Source organism: Semicossyphus pulcher, unplaced genomic scaffold (genome assembly GCF_022749685.1).
Source record: "Semicossyphus pulcher isolate SPU_LCO1_2020_fin unplaced genomic scaffold, fSemPul1.0.p SCAF_30, whole genome shotgun sequence".
Classification (NCBI taxonomy): domain Eukaryota; kingdom Metazoa; phylum Chordata; class Actinopteri; order Labriformes; family Labridae; genus Semicossyphus; species Semicossyphus pulcher.
This window is the reverse complement of record NW_027211705.1, coordinates 2,197,341-2,205,000: the sequence shown is the minus strand read 5'-3', so window position 1 is coordinate 2,205,000 and position 7,660 is coordinate 2,197,341.

Sequence of the window (7,660 nt, the reverse complement as noted above, 5' to 3'; positions counted from 1 at the left end):
GTGACACGCAGGGACACGCAGGGACACACGTGACACACGTGACACACAGTGACACACAGGGACACACGTGACACACTGGGACACACAGGGACACACGTGACACACTGGGACACACGTGACACACGTGACACACAGGGACACACGTGACACACTGGGACACACAGGGACACACGTGACACACGTGACACACGTGACACACAGGGACACACGTGACACACAGGGACACACGTGACACACAGGGACACGCAGGGACACACGTGACACACGTGACACACGTGACACACAGGGACACACGTGACACACAGGGACACACGTGACACACTGGGACACACAGGGACACACGTGACACACGTGACACACGTGACACACAGGGACACACGTGACACACTGGGACACACAGGGACACACGTGACACACGTGACACACGTGACACACAGGGACACACGTGACACGCAGTGACACACGTGACACGCAGGGACACACGTGACACACACTCTGAGGAGTTTTACTGTCACCAAAGAAAGAGAGAGAATCATCAGAGTCTCTGAGCGGACAGGAAGTGAGTGTTGGACCTGGTTCATGTGCAGAAATAAATTGGAGAGCATTCTCTGGATTTTCACCACATCGACTCTGATTCAGATTTTTGTTTGTTCTTTTTTTAAACCAGTGACACACAGGGACACACGTGACAAACAGGGACATGCAGGGACACGCAGTGACACACAGTGACACACAGTGACACACAGGGACACACGTGACACGCAGGGACACGCAGTGACACGCAGGGACACGCAGGGACACGCAGGGACACACGTGACACACGTGACACACAGTGACACACAGGGACACACGTGACACACAGGGACACACGTGACACACTGGGACACACAGGGACACACGTGACACACTGGGACACACGTGACACACGTGACACAGGGACACACGTGACACACTGGGACACACAGGGACACACGTGACACACGTGACACACGTGACACACAGGGACACACGTGACACACGTGACACACAGGGACACACGTGACACACGTGACACGCAGGGACACGCAGTGACACACGTGACACGCAGGGACACACGTGACACACAGGGACACACGTGACACGCAGGGACACGCAGGGACACGCAGTGACACACGTGACACGCAGGGACACACAGGGACACACGTGACACACAGGGACACGCAGGGACACGCAGTGACACACGTGACACGCAGTGACACGCAGGGACACGCAGGGACACACGTGACACGCAGGGACACACGTGACACGCAGGGACACACGTGACACACAGTGACACACAGGGACACACGTGACACACGTGACACACGTGACACATGTGACACGCAGGGACACACAGGGACACACGTGACACACAGGGACACGCAGGGACACGCAGTGACACGCAGGGACACACGTGACACGCAGGGACACACAGGGACACACAGGGACACACAGGGACACACTTGACACACAGGGACACGCGTGACACGCGTGACACACAGGGACACACGGACACACTGGGACACGCAGTGACACGCAGTGACACGCTGGGACACTCGTGACACGCAGGGACACTCGTGACACGCAGGGACACTCGTGACACGCAGGGACACACGTGACACGCAGGGACACACGTGACACACGTGACACGCGTGACACACGTGACACGCGTGACACACAGGGACACACGTGACACACTGGGACACACGTGACACACTGGGACACACGTGACACACTGGGACACACGTGACACGCAGTGACACACAGGGACACACGTGACACACTGGGACACGTGACACGCAGTGACACACAGGGACACGCCGTGACACACAGGGACACGCAGTGACACACGTGACACGCAGGGACACGCAGTGACACGCTGGGACACACGTGACACACAGGGACACACAGTGACACACTGGGACACACAGTGACACACAGGGACACACGTGACACACAGGGACACACAGGGACACACGTGACACGCAGGGACACACGTGACACACAGGGACACACGTGACACGCAGGGACACGCAGGGACACGCAGTGACACACGTGACACGCAGGGACACACAGGAACACACGTGACACACAGGGACACACGTGACACGCAGTGACACGCAGGGACACGCAGGGACACACGTGACACGCAGGGACACACGTGACACGCAGGGACACACAGGGACACACGTGACACGCAGGGACACGCAGGGACACGCAGTGACACACGTGACACGCAGGGACACACAGGAACACACGTGACACACAGGGACACACGTGACACGCAGTGACACGCAGGGACACGCAGGGACACACGTGACACGCAGGGACACACGTGACACGCAGGGACACACAGGGACACACGTGACACACGTGACACATGTGACACATGTGACACGCAGGGACACACAGGGACACACGTGACACACAGGGACACGCAGGGACACGCAGTGACACGCAGGGACACACGTGACACGCAGGGACACACAGGGACACACAGGGACACACAGGGACACGTGACACGCAGTGACACACAGGGACACGCCGTGACACACAGGGACACGCAGTGACACACGTGACACGCAGGGACACGCAGTGACACGCAGTGACACGCTGGGACACACGTGACACACAGTGACACACAGTGACACACAGGGACACACAGGGACACACGTGACACGCAGGGACACACGTGACACGCAGTGACACGCAGTGACACGCAGTGACACACAGGGACACGCGTGACACACAGGGACACACCTGACACACAGGGACACGCGTGACACACTGGGACACACAGGGACACGCAGGGACACACGTGACACGCAGGGACACACGTGACACGCAGGGACACACGTGACACGCAGGGACACACGTGACACGCTGGGACACGCAGTGACACGCAGTGACACGCAGTGACACGCAGGGACACACGTCACACACAGTGACACACTGGGACACAGGGACACACGTGACACACGTGACACGCAGGGACACGCAGGGACACACGTGACACGCAGGGACACACGTGACACACTGGGACACGCAGTGACACGCAGTGACACGCAGGGACACACGTCACACACAGTGACACACTGGGACACAGGGACACACAGGGACACACGTGACACACAGGGACACACAGGGACACACAGGGACACACGTGACACACAGGGACACACGTGACACACAGTGACACGCAGGGACACATAGGGACACACGTGACACGCAGGGACACACGTGACACGCAGGGACACACGTGACACACGTGACACACAGGGACACACGTGACACACAGGGACACACGTGACACACAGGGACACACGTGACACACAGGGACACACAGGGACACACGTGACACACAGGGACACACGTGACACACGTGACACACAGGGACACACGTGACACACAGGGACACACAGGGACACACGTGACACGCAGGGACACACGTGACACACGTGACACACAGTGACACACAGGGACACACGTGACACACAGGGACACACGTGACACACAGGGACACACGTGACACACGGGACACGCAGGGACACACGTGACACATGGGACACACGTGACACGCAGGGACACACGTGACACACAGGGACACACGTGACACACAGGGACACGCAGGGACACGCAGTGACACACGTGACACGCAGTGACACGCAGTGACACACGTGACACGCAGGGACACGCAGGGACACACGTGACACGCAGGGACACACGTGACACACAGTGACACACAGGGACACACGTGACACACAGTAACACACAGGGACACACGTGACACACAGTGACACACAGGGACACACGTGACACACGTGACACACATGACACACAGGGACACACGTGACACACATGACACACAGGGACACACGTGACACACAGGGACACGCAGGGACACACGTGACACACAGGGACACGCAGGGACACACGTGACACACAGGGACACACGTGACACACTGGGACACACGTGACACACGTGACACACAGGGACACACGTGACACACAGGGACACGCAGGGACACACGTGACACACAGGGACACACGTGACACACGTGACACACGTGACACACTGGGACACACTGGGACACACGTGACACGCAGTGACACGCAGGGACACACACGTGACACGCAGTGACACGCAGTGACACGCAGGGACACACACGTGACACGCAGTGACACGGAGTGACACGCAGTGACCACTGTTTCTGTCTACAACACAGTCACAGCACTGACAGCAGAATAAATCTATGAAACACAAACTGGGTTGTTTTTTTTTGAACACGTGAGTTAAAATGTTTTCATCTCTTTCTGTGATGTAATCCTGATACACTGATGCAGAGCACCGGCTGTTTCTTCACTTACATTAACGATGATTGATGAAGAGAAACGAGATCAAACCTCTGACATGATGCCTGATAATATCCTGGCCTGGCATCAGAGGAGCTGAGCTGAGTGTTGTGTGTTGAAGAATGTAAATGACTGTGAGGCATTCAGGAACTACAGTGAGAGTAGGATGTGTGGGGACTTAGATCATCTTCAGTTGTTTGGGAACTAAATGAGTGAGTCTTTCAGGAACTAGGGTCATTTAGTGTGTGGGAACTTAAAGGAAGTAAACTGAGCATGAGGAGTCGGGGAGTATCTTGAACGCCTCATGTCTCTGTGCCCTGTTAGGTGATCTGGGGAAGGCACACGACTGTCCCGGGGGCACCAGAGCTGGAGGGGCTTCCCTTCGTCAGTTAGTTAATGGTGAAAACATTAGTCTTAGTTTAGTTTTGAAAAGGCATTGATTAAAGTCTAATTTACACATAAATGTTTAAACCCGATCTGCACCACAGTCTGCGGCTCCAGGGATCGAACCAGCACCCTCTGACCGACACAGCGATCACATGAGTGCAGACGAACAGAGAACTTGTTTGATCAGAGGAGCGCTGAGGGGAAACAACAACGAGACAACAACATCCACATGTAGAGCTGGATGGAAACTAACACAACACACCCACACTGCCCCCCCACCCCGAGTCTCCCCCCGCCCTGACCGGGTCTAGACCCCGGGGACAAACAGCTGCACATGACGCCATCACACAGGAATCCTGCCCTGGCTCCTGTTGGCCCGCTGTGTGTTGGCTGCTGCCCCCAACGCACGCACGCACGCACGCACGCACGCTTGCACACACACACGCACACACACACACACACACACACACACACACACACACGCATGCACACACACACGCACACACACACACACACACACACACACACACAGACTTTAATGAGCTGATCTGGAAGCAGTTTGTGGATGTGGACTCAAACACAAAGAAGTTCACTCTGACAGTTTTTACTCCTTTGATTCTCACCTCTGCTTCTCGCTGCCGCTTTAACTCCAGAAGAGGAGGAGGAAGGAGGAGGGAGTCAGACGGCTGCTGTCGGAGGGTGGAGGCGGAGTTTCCTCCCTCCCTCACCTGCTGTTAAATGCTGGTTTCCATGGCAACGCTGCAGAGCCAGAAACAAACAGTCCCAAAGTGTGAGGAGGCCTGCAGGGAGAACCACTCAGAAAGTTACCGTCACTTCAGATCCTCGTTTCTCTGTTCCACTGACTTTACAAAAAGTCCCAGTGTGGATCTGTCCTCCAGAAACACTCCCAGTGTGGATCTGTAACACTCCCAGTGTGGATCTGTCCTCCAGAAACACTCCCAGTGTGGATCTGTCCTCCAGAAACACTCCCAGTGTGGATCTGTAACACTCCCAGTGTGGATCTGTCCTCCAGAAACACTCCCAGTGTGGATCTGTAACACTCCCAGTTTGGATCTGTCCTCCAGAAACACTCCCAGTGTGGATCTGTAACACTCCCAGTTTGGATCTGTCCTCCAGAAACACTCCCAGTGTGGATCTGTAACACTCCCAGTGTGGATCTGTCCTCCAGAAACACTCCCAGTGTGGATCTGTCCTCCAGAAACACTCCCAGTGTGGATCTGTAACACTCCCAGTGTGGATCTGTAACACTCCCAGTGTGGATCTGTCCTCCAGAAACACTCCCAGTTTGGATCTGTAACACTCCCAGTGTGGATCTGTAACACTCCCAGTTTGGATCTGTCCTCCAGAAACACTCCCAGTGTGGATCTGTAACACTCCCAGTTTGGATCTGTCCTCCAGAAACACTCCCAGTTTACATTTTACTGACAACAATACGCTTCAGCTCTCACATCAGGGCCAGGCAGCAGAAGGGCCCCCAGGGGCCCCAAACCCCCCTGTGTTACTCTGAGTTTTTGAGATCATGAATCCAAATTCCTGCAGCAGAACTCCTCCCACACACCACCAACCAAACCCTGTACAACTTTCCCAGCATTTTACTGTGTCAGTTCTTTAGGAGCTCACTGGTAGCCTAAAATGGTCTTTAAGAAACTGTGTGTTACGTGTTTTTAGAATCAGACTCAAACATTTGGACATAACCTCACATCTGTCTAAAACACTGCTCAATGGTTCTGGGTATGTGTCACTAAATTAAATGTTTCCTAAATGGAATTTTGCATTCACTGCTTACAAACTCCACACTCTACCTGCTGTCACCTGTCCTGCAAACAGCAGAGAGAGTGAACCTGAGCACCTGTGGGATTCTTTGCCCTGAGTTCAGACTCGCAGGTGTTCAGCATTTGTTTAGTTTCTGTAGGAAGTGAGAATCATACTCGCCCTGCAGTGCGGGGGTCTCGCAGTCTGGTTCTTGACCGTGTGTTGGGTCACTGGGGGACTGAATGGAAGTCCAGAACAAAAGCTCAATGGAGGAACTCTGAAGTAGCTTCTGACCTTTGACCTCTGACCCCTGACCTGCTGTACAGACTCTGATGTCATGATTGAGGAGCGTCCAGTTTACTGCTGCTCAGCTGAACGCATCACAATCAACTGTTGACTGTTTAATTTTGGATCAGTGAAATGTAAAGACTGTGATGATTTTCTGGTTTTACCTGGTTTCACCTGAAACTGTCGATATATTAACTGATAAAGCAAAGGACTGTCCCGGGCTGCTTACTGATATTTTAATTATATTTATATAATTAAACAAAACATTTTAAGTATTTAAATATATCCAGAAACAGGTTTCTTGTGTTAAATAGAGATTAATGTGATTATGTCAAGATGTATTACTTTAACACATCATGGTTCCACTTTGTTTAAACAGAACTGAGTTAGTCACATAAATATATTTAACATGTGGTCTGTAGATATACGTGTGATAGATACTGTGTGATATGTGTGTGATATACTTTGGGTCCATTATCTCAAAGAAAATAACTTTAAAAGGCCAAATACATTCAGAAATATATAAAGTGATTTTATTTTACTTATCTTGTGATTTTTACTTAGTTATTTAAAACTATCACTTGTTACGTTTTTATTTTATTTATTATTTTCTAACCAAATTCATTTCAAACGGGCGAACTAAACTGACCTGATAGCATAAATGAACGAAATAAACAAGTCACATCAAAGTTTTGGTTGATAATTTAATCAAGTATACACACACACACACACACACACACACACATATATATATATAATTATTTAAAATGAGCCGCTCTCTTCGCTCGCGCGCTTTATGCTAATCGTCTCCTCTGCGCGCACGAGCTGAGTTGGAGGAGAG